Consider the following 14310-nt stretch of genomic DNA (forward strand, 5'->3'; position numbering starts at 1 on the left):
CAATCATAGCATACCCCTCAGATGCTCAACTGAGGGACTTAGTAATACAAAAAAAACTCCCCCAATACTTGCCCCCAATACACTTCACATGATAACTATAATAAGGTTCCCAGATATCCACTCTGTATATCTCAAACCACACTGCTACGATTTCTCCCCGTTTTGGACACAGGCTGATAAGGCTAGTCAGGCAGAAGCTCTTGTAACATAGTTTGCACTTGAAGGGCCTTTCCTTGGTGTGAACGCCTCTTCACATACTTCGCCTCAGTGAAGGCTTCCCACGTGCACGGCTTGTCGACGTCGATCCCAATACTTGGCCTACCACGTTGTGAGGTGATAGAAGCAGGAGCCAGTCTTTGAGCTCCCTCCTTGAACTCTAGCCATTGTTATTGGGATTGTGTGATGGAAATTTGTCTTCTGCTTTTATCCAACCCCTGATATACACACACACACACATACATACAAACACATTAAGTTGTAGAGGCTGGAGCAGAGAGCAGCCGCAGTGCACCGTCCAATGAGCAGTTTAGGGGGTTAAGTTCCTTGCTCAAGGAAACATCAGTGGTAGGTGGCACCTGAGATATTGATGCCGGCAACCGGACTCCCTGCCAGATGTGTTCTGTGTGGTTCGGTCCCGGTTCTGACTCTGGAAGGAAGAGTGATGGCTTCTGATCCATGGTCGTGATCCGGGGAAAGTCTTTGTGACCAGCCATCTCAGAGGTCCACTCTCTCCCACAAGTAACACTGGATATCAGCAGGTCTTCATGGACTGCAGACAAAGATTGTGCAGAAAACTATAAAGGTTTATTACATTTGCGTTTTAGTAATTTAGTAGATGCTTTGATACAGAAAGGGGCACATCAACAGGTTTTTCCACCTAGTCAGCTCGGGTATTCAAACCAGCAACCTTTTGATTACTGGCCCAACTCTCTTAACCGCTAGGCTACCTGAAAAAACTATTTCCTGTACACACAGAAACATTACATAATATTATAAAATGTTAGTCACAGTCGAGCCCATCTCTAACAGTGTGATTCCTAACAATATGGAGCCATTGGAGTTTATTTAAAAAAATGGTCATAAGTGTTTTCAAGAATTATTACATACAAACACATTTTGTACATTTCATGTAGGCCTTACAATAGAATGAAAACAAGATGCAAAAAATCAGGCAATGTTGTAGAATAACTATGGTTATTTAATCATGTAATCAGTGATTCATTTGTAAATCGGGAGGTGCCGGAACAAAAAGTATGCACGAGAGGCGAGTGACCTGGGGAGCTCTGAGTTACCGGTACGCATTAAATGCTAATTGGGGTAAGTATGTGATGCTGTGCAGTTAAATTAGTCATATTTTGAGTTCCAGGGTGTTCATAAAAGTCTAAATAACAACACCAATGTGGAAATTGCTCTTGGTCACTGTTCAATGAAAAACGTACTCGCGCTGTTCTTTGAAATAAGATACTGCTTATAACATCACACATCAAATGATGTGTTATCACTGTCTTTAAAGCTGAGAGCACACTCGTTTAGAAAGAAAAGTGTTTTAGCAACTCTCATAAAAATAAGTATTCACAATCCAATTTCAAATAGCAAGTTAACAAAGGGTTAATGAGAGGTATGTGGATAATTACCCTCTTACCCCAAGACACTTAACATAATAACTATAATATTTAAGCTAAAGAATAGTTCCCAGACATCCCCTGCATACATCTCAAGCCGCACTGCTACGATTTCTCCCCATTGTGGACACTCCTATGTCTGATCAGGTTAGTCAGGAAGGAAAATCTCTTGTAACATAATTTGCACTTGAAGAGCTTGTTCTTGGTGTGAACGGCCTAGTGCCTCTTCACATAGTTCGCATGAGCGAAGCGCTTCTCACATGTGGGGCAGGCGTACGTCTTGCCGGCGTCCGTCCTAATGCTAGGCCTCACACGCTCTGACCCAGTGACACCAGAGGTAGAAGCAGGAACCACCACCCTCAGGTGGTTAGTCTTTGAGTTCCCCCCTTGACCTCTAGTCATTGTTTGGGTGTTGTTGGGATTGTGTGCCGTGTTATAGGCTAGGTACCTCTCGTGGTGAACGCCCATCCTGACCCTGTCTGTATTGGTGGGGTAACCATGAGGTAACTGAGGAACGCTAGACCCAGGTCCAGGCTTTCTATGAACCCAGTCACCAGGCATTAGGTGAGATCCTGAAGGGGAAGACAGACTTCCTGTTAGACTCCCACCAGGGGGGTCTCCCACTGTGAAGGCTGAAGCGCAGGGTGACCTGCTCTGTTCATCATGGATATTGTGGTGTTTGTATCATAGGAACAGGAGGGTCTATCTCTATCAGCCCCAGGCCCTGCTCCATCCCTGCACTGAGACTGTGAAGAGAAGGATCTGGGCTGCAGACTGGATCCCTGACTGGGGCCTCTGTCTCTCTGATGACCACCAGGCTGAGGTTGTTCAGTCCACCTGTCCACTGGTTGTGTTCTGTGTGGTGGTGGAGTCTCTGTCCCTCACGATTGGGTCCTGGGTCTGACTTGGGAAGGAAGAGAGATGGCTCCTGATCCAGGGTCCTGATCCCGGACCAGGATTTGTGATCAGCAGCTTCAGAAGTCCAATCTCTCCCACCAGCAACACCGATATCAGCAGGTCTTCATGGACTGCAGACTGCAAATAAAGATGATACTTTTCTGTACAAAGGTTTATATAAGAAACTCTTTGCTGTACACACAGAAACATTACATGACACGATATTATAACATATTAAACACAGTCAAGCCAATCTATAACACTGTGATTCATGTACCTAACAATATGTAGCCATTGGAATTTATTATAAAACATAAAATGCTCCATACAGTGAATCTGTAAAGTATTCAGACCCTTAACTTTTCCCACATTGTTAAGTTACAGCCTTATTCTAAAATTGATTACGTTTTTTCCCCCTACAATCTACACACAATACCCCATAAAGACAAAGCAAAACATTTGTAAAAAATTTTAAATAGAAAAATATAACTGAAATATCAAATTTACATAAGCATTCAGACTAGTACTTTGTTGAAGCACCTTTGGCAGCGATTACAGCCTTGAGTCTTCTTGGGTATGACACTACAAGCTTGGCACACCTGTATTTGGTGTGTATTCTTCTCTGCAGATCCTCCAGATCTTTCAGATCAATGGAAACAGGATGCACCTGACCTCAATTTCGAGTCTAACAGCAAATGGTCTGAATACTTATGTAAATAAGGTAATTCTGTTTTGAATATTTTTTTATAAATGTGCAAAAATGACTAAAACCTGTTTTCGCTTTGTCATTATGGGCTATTGTGTGTAGATTGATAAGGGGAAAAAAACAACTTCATCCATTTTAGAATAAGGTTGTAACTTAAAATGTGGAAAAAGTCAAGTGGTCTGAATACTTTCTGAATGCACTGTATGATGTTTTGGTTCGACTGAGATGAGGGAAACTCAGTCCCAGAATGTTTTATTTTACAAATCAGTCAGCACACAGTCAATTTAGTCTTTAATTTGACCAAAACTGTCATACACTCTCACACGGGACTTAAACACATCTCCACTACTACATAAATCATTTTTTAGAATACTTTGGAAAAGGTTCAACACTACACACATCTTCACTACTTTATGTCAAGTAAACATGAATTAAGGCACTATCTCACTATGAAACACCATCAACCTAAAGGGAATTAGTTGTCACTTCATCAGTGAAGCATTTTTACAGACACCATCACACCAACCATCACCTCATCATACTAATTCTTTCCTCATGTCACCTCATCCAGTTCCCTACGATATCCAAAACCAACAGAATTAACTACCAACAAACTACACTGAACAAAAATATAAACACACATGTAAAGTGTTGGTTCCATGTTTCATGAGCTGAAATAAAAGATCCCAGAAATGTTCCATACTCACAAAAAGCTTATTTCACTCAAATGTTGTGCACAAATTTGTTTACATCCCTGTTAGTGAGCATTCCTCCTTTGCCAAGATAATCCATCCACCTGACAGGTGTGGCATTTCAAGAAGCTGATTAAACAGCATGATCATTACACAGGTGCACCTTTTGCTGGGGACAGTAAAAGGCCACTCTAAAATGTGCAGTTTTGTCTCACAACACAAAGCCACAGATATCTCACGTTTTGAGGGAGGATACAATTGGCATGCTGACTGCAGGAATGTCCACCAGAGACGTTGCCAGATAATTTAATGTTAATTTCTCTACCATAAGCTGCTTCCAATCTCGTTTTAGAGAATTTGGCTGTATCCAACTGGCCTCAACCAGACCACGTGTAACGACGCCAGCCCTCCACATCCAGCTTTTCCACCTGCGGGATCGTCAGAGACCAGCCACCCGGACAGCTGATGAAACTAAGTATTTCTGTCTGTAATAAAGCCCTTTTGTGAGGATAAACTCGTTCTGATTGGCTGGGCCTGGCACCCCAGAGGATTAGCCTGGCTCCCAGGTGGGGGGGCCTATGCCCTCCCAGGCCCACCCATGGTTGCACCCCTGCCCAGCCATGTGAAATCCATAGATTAGGGCCTGATGAATTCATTGCAATTGACTGATTTCCTTATATAAACTGTAACTTACCCAATTGTTGCATGATGCATTTATATTTTTGTTCAGTATAACTAGTACATACATTTCACTATACATGGGCCGCGTGCATTTTCTGCTGGTGTATCCTGAGGTAGCTCCTATCTGAGAACACAGGCAAATGGCCTCTCTCCTGTGTAGATCTTCAGGGGCATCTTCAGCTGGTGCTGGTGGGAGAACCTCTTCTCACACTTGGGGTAATTGTATGATTTCTCCCCTGGGTGGACCCTCTTCAGGTTGGATGAGTCTGAGAAACTGGCCCGGCACAGGTGGCAGCTGAACGATTTCTCCCCTGTGTGCAACCTCTGGTGGATCTCCACCTGTTTGGGGAAACTGAAGGCTTTACCACAGAATGAAAACTGTAAGAGCTTCTCTTTGGCGTCACCACCTTTACTTATTCTGTCTCTACTACTGTCATTTGTCAATGGGCTTGTGTAGCCATTTAGAGTTGAGGCACTGGCATTGTCTGAGTTCTGGATAAACATAAGGAGAGTGTGAGGAGGTCGTGTGTGTCTGTGTTGTCACAGGATCCATGTTCCAGTTGATAGATCCTATAGAAGGCAGGCTGAAGGCAGCACCTGTTAGAGGGTCAACCTCATGCGCCATCACTCTGTCTGAAACACAATTATAGGAGCAGGACAGAGCATTGCTAGCTGAGTCTGTGTCTGTTCTCACCCGCCGCATACGGACACTTCCCTGTCCCTGCAGACCAAATCTATGCCTAGCCCTGGTCTCAGCCAGTCTGTTGTCATGGACAGTAAGTCCGGATGTTGATTTGTGTTCGACTGTCTGTTTCTGGTTGTGGTTAACGGTGTTGTTCCTCGGCCCAGAGTTGAGGACACTGTCCCATCCACTGACCTCCACTATGTCGCCTCTGGTCATGGCCTGCTCGGTTATGTTGTCCCCTGGGCCCTTGGCTGCACCCGTCTGGGAATCCAAGATGGCTTCCCAGTCTCATCTGTTAGCCTCCAGCCAACCACCTACAGGAAAATGTTACTGTCCAGACTTAACAAACATGACACATGGATAGACTTTTAGACATGGATTTTTCGTGTGTTATTTGCCTGGTGATGTCTGACTTATGTTGAGATATACTGAGTGTACAAAACATTAGGAATACCTTCCTAATTTTAAGTGCCACCCCCATTTCCCTTCAGAACAGCCACAATTCGTTGAGGCATGGACTCTACAAGGTGTCGAAAGCATTCCACAGGGATGCTGGCCCATGTTGACGCCAATGTTGTGTCAAGTTGGCTGGATGTCCTGTGGGTGGTGGACCATTCTTGATACACTCAGGAAACCGTTGAGCATGAAAAACCCAGCAGTGTTGCAGTTCTTGACACACTCAAACCGGTGCGCCTGGCACCTACTACCATAACCTGTTCAAAGGCACTTAAATATTTTGTCTTACTCACCCTCTGAATGGCACACATACACAATCCATGTCTCAATTGCCTCAAGGCTTAAAAAGAAACTTCTTTAACCTGTCTCCTCCCTTTATCTACATGGATTAAAGTGGATATAACAGGTGACATCAATAAGGGATCATAACTTTCACCTGGTCAGTCTATATCATGGATATCAAGGTATATCATGGATATCAAGGTGTTCCTAATGATTTGTACACTTGGTGTACACATTTCATTTTTGTATTTTATACAAATTGTATTGATATTGTTTAACAAATGAAGAACTCATATTGTTTCATATGTGTTTAATAGAAAAATAATAGCCAGGCGCATTAGTATTCCCATTGAAGATCTATTACTGTATGCAGGCTACTGTATATGCATTTCTCCCTTACCTTGCTCCCCCATCTTTAGTCCACTCAGCAGATCAATGCTCTCTGGTTCATCTTATATTGTCTCCTCTTTGACAAGCAGCAGATCAGGCTTCCCATCCTCCATGTCTACTGACTGTAAGAGGTACAGAGTGAGAGGATGTTGGATCAAGAAATCTGATATGAGTACCCTGCTATGGAGCATCTTCTGATTGGGCAATGAGGGATTGCTATGAGTACTATGCAAACGTGTTAGTTAATTTGATTACTTGACACTCTTTAAAGGGATACTTTGTGATTTCCTCAGAGTCAGGTTAACCTGTGGATACCATTTTTACCTCTCTGCGTCCAGTATGCAGGAAGTTAGAGGCAATTTCGCAAGCCAGCTTAGCGCAAAGACTGGAAGTCTTCAGGTACAGCTAGCATGTCAAGTAATCAAATCAACGAATAATTCAAAGGCATCGTCCCACACTTAAAATAAAATTAATCAAGACCTGGGCACCTAGTCTCAGAGTACGAGTGCTAATCTAGGATCTTTCCAAATAGAAAATGCAAAACTGCTCCTAGATCAGCAAACCTACTCTGACACATTTTGTGGATACGGGTCCTGACCTAATACCATTCAGACAGTAGTTTCCGTTGGCTCACCTCAGGGAGACTGTGTGTGGTCCTGTGCTGCTCAGCTGGTTCCTCTGTGAGTTCAGGAGGAGTTGTAGTCTGGTTTTCTTCCATGACCATGTTCCCCTCAGTGTTCCCCAGACCCTCATCACACGCCCCCTCCTTCATCCGCAGCACCTCTGGACCCTCCTCCTCCTGGAAGAGAGACGTGATGCAGATTACACAGACATACACTCCCTCAGGTACGTATACACACAGATAATAAACACACTTTCAACATGGAGTCTTTACCCATCCCCTCCTATACTGTAGTTACAGAATGACTTCATTGTTGTTAAACCCATCATGGTGGACATAAATATGTTGTTGTGGGTAAAAACAAGTCAGCAATGATAAGTCAAAAGTCATCAGACAAACCTGACAAACAATTTGATGTGTACAGTAGGTGTTTGTTAGTGTGTGGGTATGTGTAGGTATATTTAGTAAGTGTATATTGGTTATAAAGCACTGTTGTATGTATGCAGAATAGGGTGAGATCGGATGCATGCTTACTAAAGAAAGTCTCAATGAAAGTCTTAGAATGAAAAGTCACATTTTGTGTTTATTAAACATAAACAAGTGTTAAATATATAATATGAAAACCACACATACACATCAACAAAAACATCTGCATTCATTCAAGTGTCTTGGGGGGAAAAAATTAAGTTGTTGAAAGGAAGCAATAAAAAGGCATTTGTGAAATTCATATAGCCTACACAGTACAAACACAATATGTAACAGACTTTTTAGGCGTATATATCACACAATTTCTGGATGCAATATTCTACCCAGTAATATTGAACACTGAAATCTGTTACTCTCATTATTCCAAATTCATCTGTGGATCTTTTCTTCAGACAACAATGACAATAAATCTTTGTCTTTAATGCAGGGTTTGATCTAAAAGTCAGAAGCTGTCGGGTGGAATTTTTACTTTCTATGTTATACAGTGGAATGGTTTTTCTGCTGGTGTGTCCTGAGGCAACCCCTCTCTGAGAACCTCCTCCTGCAGTGCATACAGGCGAAGGGCCTCTCTCCCGTGTGGACCCTCTGGTGCCTCTTCAGGTCACCAGCCTGGGCGAAGCGCATGTGACACTGGGTACAGCTGAAGGGTTTCTCTCCTGTGTGGACCCTATGATGCCTCTTCAGGGTGCCAGCTTGGGTGAAGCACATGTGACACTGGGTACAGCTGAAGGGTTTCACCCCTGTGTGGATCCTCTGGTGGACCTCCACCTTCTGGAGGCAGCTGAAGCCTTTGTTACAGAACATGCAGAGGAACCGTTTATCTTTACTATTGCCTGATGTGGCTCCCCCACCCTGAGTCTGGGCTCTAGCCCTGTCGTTTGAGTTTAATACCTGATCGAAAAGGATGCGTCCGTGTGAATCGGAAGGTGCCATCGACTTAGACACTGGGTCGCGATCCCTGAACGCATGTAAAGGGGAGTTGGTTGCGACATTTAGATTAGTCTCTAAGCTTTCCCTATAGTCTACGAAGTCACTGGTGTTGCCCTGCGAGTGTCCTTCTAACCGAGTCTCGTCTGCATTCCATGTCAGAGGAATGTCGCCCTCCACTTTTACCTCATCTACGACCAGACCCTCCCCTTTCTTATCTAGTAACCCTTCAGAGTATACACTACTACTGTACCGGTTCCAGTCCCCTCTAGACAGATCAATGTGTAACCCTAAGCCCACAGGCATGTCACCAGGTATAATCTCTGTCCCTATAGAGTATGAACAGGATGGATCATTGCCAGTCTGTAACGTGTCACTTGGGTCTTGATGAGACAAAACTGTCCTCGGACTCGTGTTACCATAAAGTAAATGCTCTGAGTGGGGAGCAGGAGAACAACTCAGTCGACCCAGCCCCGTTAAAGTCTCGATATCGGTTTCTGACTTGAGGAAGACGTTCTGCGTTCCACTGACCTCCGTGATGCTGCGTTGGGTCCTGGGCTGTGCTGGGGTGGTGGTGGGGTCCTCTGTGGCTACAGGGGGCACTCCAGCTGCTCCAGTCTGGATGTCTCTGCTGTGCCGTGGGTCTTCTTCTCCTTCAGACCTCTCCAGCTTGACCCCAGGACCTGCTGCCTCTGCAGACTGACAAGAAGAAAGAAAGTTATTACCGGTACATGAGTTGAATTGGATAACAACGTCATAGGGAAGTCTAACAAACTCCCCTACGGCAGTTAAATTAGGATGTAAATGGAAGCAAGTGAATAGCTGAGGGGAGCCTTTCTGAAATAAACAGACCACATTTTATTTACAAAGTAACTAATTTTTAATGTGACACTATTACACTAACCTCTATCATGATAACATGCTGGGTTGAGGTTCCACTCCCCTCATCAACAGTGATTGGTTGGTCATCGCTCCATGTACTGTGTCCTGCTGGCATCACAAAGTTCCTGTGGCCTCCAGTAAGATGTCCTTCACCTGAGAGAGTGATTGGGGGTTATAAACTGGGTGGTTCGAGCTCTGAATGCTGATTGGCTGACAGCCATGGCATGTCAGACTGTATACCACAGGTATGGCAAAACATTTATTTTTACTTCTCTAATTACATTGGTAACCAGTTTATAATAGCAATAAGGCACCTCTGGGGTTTGTGGTATATGGCCAATATACCACGGCTAAGGGCTGTATCCAGACACTCCGTGTTGCATTGTCCATAAGAACAGCCCTTAGCACCATGGTATATTGGCCATATACCACATCCCCTCGGGCTTATTGCTTAATTAAAGAAGTGGTTAGGTTAGCTACTGTCAATGCTAAACGGTATATTATACACTATTGACACTGTCTAGAATTGGCAAGGATGTAAGGTAACACCTCGCATAACTTCTTGATATACTATTTATAGATCAATTGATGATGTTCTAGGCATCCTATTGTTTTCAATGTATAAATAATAGGAAATGCAGTAAATCAAGAACCTGGTTAGAATGTGATATGGTGTGTTTGTGCAAGATAGCTAAGTAATCAGGGGAATTATTTCATACTATCCAAGACCCAATTCTGGTTAACACATCTAAAGTTACACAAGTGCAGTCGGGAGACAGGCCGCGCAGCTCGGCCTTCTGCTAATTGTACCTCTTGCCATTCCTCTGTATCGGTCAATGATCTTGACACTAGGACGACTGGCGAGGACGCGCTCTCGCGTTGTCCTCTCTGCGCGCTCCCGTGATACCTTCAGTTCTATTAGCTGTAGTTTCCTCCGCAATGTCCTGTTTTCTTTCTGGCTTTGGGAAATTTCCAAACGAAACACTGCATAGTCGTCGTCTACGATTTTACAGATCTCTGCCACGGCTGCATTCGCTAGCACCTCCATGATGGAGGCTATTTGAGTGTGAAAAACCATACCGTTATCCTTGTTAACAGCTAACGTTACTAGCTAGCTAGCGTTACCTAACATCTATCAACCAAGTCTTGTCTCCAACGCAAATTAAAGACTATCTGGGGCAAGTATGTGATGGTATGCAGTTAAATTAGTCATAGTTTGAGTTTCATTGTGTTAATGAATCTAACAAAAACGCTAACGTGGAAATTGTTCTTGGTCAACGCTTACTTCCGTTTACTTCTTCTTCTTTGAGGTTTTATGGCGAACTACACGCAAATGGTTTACTGCCGCCACCAACTGGACAGGGGTGGGGGGGAAATCATAAAATCAATGTGAATTCCATTATGGGGATGGGAAAATAACATTATACAATACATTTACAAAACTACATTGCCATTTTGACCAATAAAAAACGAGTAGACATTCGAGTACAGCCTATGGCGGCTCAGTTTTGCTCCTCTCTCAATGACTTGCATTGAAAAAAATAATTTAATCCTAGAAAGTGTTCCGTTGCAGAAGTGAAGTCGATCTTTCTTGACTTCTTTTCAACTTGTGCAGTGCCATTTACTCCCATCGCTATAAAATCCACAAAATCCACTTTCTCCACATGAATAATTTCTGGGTCCTGCTGCTGGTATTAGGGCCTACTCAGGGTGCAGTGTAGGCCTAACGGTATTCACCACCATCGGACCTTCACAGATACTCAATCGTTCTCCTCTTCTGACAGCCTCTGCATAGGAGACTCTTAACTGCCCTGGTTTTGGCAACCTCTAACTCTAATTGGGCATTAAGGATGTTGCCTCATGTTCTACCACCACAGACACAACACTTTGCTCCTTGTCCATTCTCTTCTACTTTGCATGTGAAATGTCCTTTGGCTTCTCACCTCTGCAGACACTTCTTACATGTCCAAATATTTTACAGCAAGGACATTGTAAAGGACAATTTACAAAAACAGGCACAACTTTGAAGCAGGCTAGAATAACTAAGTACTTCTGGGCACAGAATTTTGGAATTCTTCAGAATAAGAGTCCTGTCTTGTACATTGTATAAATGAATAATTAAGGGTGAAAATGACCGAAAATGTGCACAATTGTCAGTATGTTTTATACTTATCATACAAAGAATCATTAAAAGTCTTTCTATAAGATGTGTGATTTATTTGTTTATTTTTTTCAAGCATAAATGGTTAACCAAATTTTTTTGTATGTATACTCCTATAATTTATTGCAGAATTGTCTTTACGTTGTGTCGCAGTAAAAGCGGGGTCCATTCTACTCAGGAGCACTTTTAGTTTCGATATCCACAGTTTACACCCAGAGGTGTATCGCTGCTTATTTTGCTGCCCTTAAAAAGTGGCCAATCAGCTTAAATCCAATAGTTTTTTATATTGGATATACTAATTGCACCATACACAATTTTCTGTATGTTGTGTTGCGGTAAATGCGGCGTCCATTCTACTCAGGAGCACTTTTAGTTTCTAAATCCACAGAGTTTGCACCCAGAGGAGCGTGGCTGTTCATTTTGCGGCACTTAACGTAGCAACGCGCATGCCCAGCCCACCTGAGGATCTGTCTTTTTCAGCAATCTATTTCCAGTGTTTTTATTTTTTATTTTTTTATTTCACCTTTATTTAACCAGGTAGGCTAGTTGAGAACAAGTTCTCATTTGCAACTGCGACCTGGCCAAGGAGGGAAATGAGAGATAGGAGAGGTTCATCTTAGGGACAGTTCCAAGAGGCAAGAATGGAAACGAACACCATGCAAGAGGCTACATAGAATTGGTGTGTGTCCTTTCCTCATTGAGTTGGTTCTGTCTTCCAAGCAGTCAGGTTGGAGTCTCTTTCTGCTCCTCTTTCTGTTCGTTGGCTTCAATGGTGTACATCCTCCTCTCATCTTCTTCCCCAAAGATCAACAAGGAAGCAATGGTGTGTCCTGTTAATCACTCTATTATTGATCTACTGGTGTCATGTGACAAAATGTTTAAATTGTGTTGAAATTGAATTAATTAAGCTATTAAGGCACGAGGGGTGTGGTATATGGCCAATATACACGGCTAAGGGCTGTTCTTGTGACATGCAACAGGAGTGCCTGATACAGCCCTTAGCCTTGGTATATTGGCCATATACCACAAACCCCGAGGTGCCTTATTCTATTTAAACTGGTTACATGTAATTAGAGAAGTAAAATAAATGTTTTGAATACCTGTGATATACACGTCTGACATACGCGGCTGTCAGCCAATCAGCATTAAGGCTCGAACCACCCAGTTTATAATAATACAATAAAACTGAGTGTTTTTCCCTATCTTGTAGCTGTCATAATATGGGTATGTTATGCTTTGCATTGCTAATGACAATGTATTACTGATCTAGCACATGTGACAAAATGTTTAACATCAAATTTTTATTGTTAAAATTGGAATTAGGTTCCCTAATATACAGTAAAACAAGTATTTTTTCCAATCTTTGGAGCTGGCACAGTATGGGCAATGTTATGCTTTGCCATGTTAATAACAATGGATTATTGATCTACTAGTGGTACACATAAAAAATATATACAAATCTACCAGCTATTTTTACAGGTTTATTTTTTACATAGGGTGCATCAAAGTTCACTGTGTATGAACTACTTTAAAAAAAATAATGTGGGATAGACAAAGAAAATTTGTTAAACAGTATTTATAATCTCTCTTTTAATGAAATAGAAAAAAAACATCAAGCTCATTAGATCTTGCTGTGAAGTATGTTCTGTGTTTTTCTGTCATGACCGTAAAACACATCTTGCTTAAAACAATTTAACATTTGCTCAACAGCACCACCGTTATGCTACTGCAGCCTCTCTCTACTTGTGATATCAAAGTAATTTTTTATAAGGCGCGAAATTATATCAACGATTAGGTATAATTTGATTCTGGAAGATTGAATACGTGTGCTTCAAACTGTTTTGCTTGGAATGATTTTGAAGCTATCGTCTCTTTCTGTGCATGAGCGTGCATCCGACCTCGGTGGTGCAATTGCGTGGATTCCCTGGTTACAGTTCGAGCTATTGTGTTCTCCTTTAAAAAATGTGGAAACTCGAAGTGCTCCTGAGAAGTATGGACCCCCCCCCCCCGTTACTGCGACACAATGTAACAGGAAATTATTTTATGCGCAATATATATGTGCCATTATGAAAGTACAAGTGCTCCTGAGTAGAATGGACACCTTTATTTACTGTGACACAATGCATAGGAAAATGTGTATGGTGCAATATGTACAGGTGCATTCGGAAAGTATTCAGACCCCACCTTTTTCCACATTTTGTTACGTTTACAACCTTGTACTAAAAATGGATAAAAAATGTTTTATCTACACACAATACCCCATAACGACAAAGCGAAACAGGTTTTAGAAATGTTTGCAAAGTAAATTTTTTTTTTTTTAAAACATACCTTATTTAAATAAGTATTCAGACCCTTTGCTATGAGATCGAAATTGAGCTCAGGTGTATCCTGTTTCCATTGATCATTGTTGAGATGTTTTTTACAACTTGATTGGAGTCCACTGGTAGTAAATTCAATTGATTTGGACATGATTTGGAAACGTGCACATCTGTCTATAAATAAGGTACCACAGTTGACAGTGCATGTAGAGCAAAAACCAAGCTATGAGGTCAGAGGAATTGTCCCGTAGAGCTCCGAGACAGGATTGTGTAGAGGCACAGATCTGCGGAAGGGTACCCAAAAATGTCTGCAGCATTGAAGGTCCCCAAGAACACAGTGGCCTCCATCATTCTTATTTGGTCCGGTCTGATGAAACCAAGATAGAACACTTTGGCCTGAATGCCAAGTGTCACGTCTGGAGGAACCCTGCACCATCCCTACGATGAAGCATGGTGGTGGCAGCATCATGCTGTGGGAGTGTTTTTCAGCGGCAGAGAGACTG

General features: G+C 42.5%; 1 pseudogene; it reads right to left on the reverse strand.

Annotated features, from left to right (window-relative positions):
• Positions 1 to 1031: 1031 nt before the first annotated feature.
• LOC111958316 (uncharacterized) lies at positions 1032 to 11009 on the reverse strand (annotated as a pseudogene).
• Between the last annotated feature and the right edge of the window lie 3301 nt (positions 11010 to 14310).

The sequence above is a fragment of the Salvelinus sp. IW2-2015 genome, linkage group LG34 (assembly GCF_002910315.2).
Source record: "Salvelinus sp. IW2-2015 linkage group LG34, ASM291031v2, whole genome shotgun sequence".
NCBI classification, from domain to species: Eukaryota; Metazoa; Chordata; class Actinopteri; order Salmoniformes; family Salmonidae; genus Salvelinus; species Salvelinus sp. IW2-2015.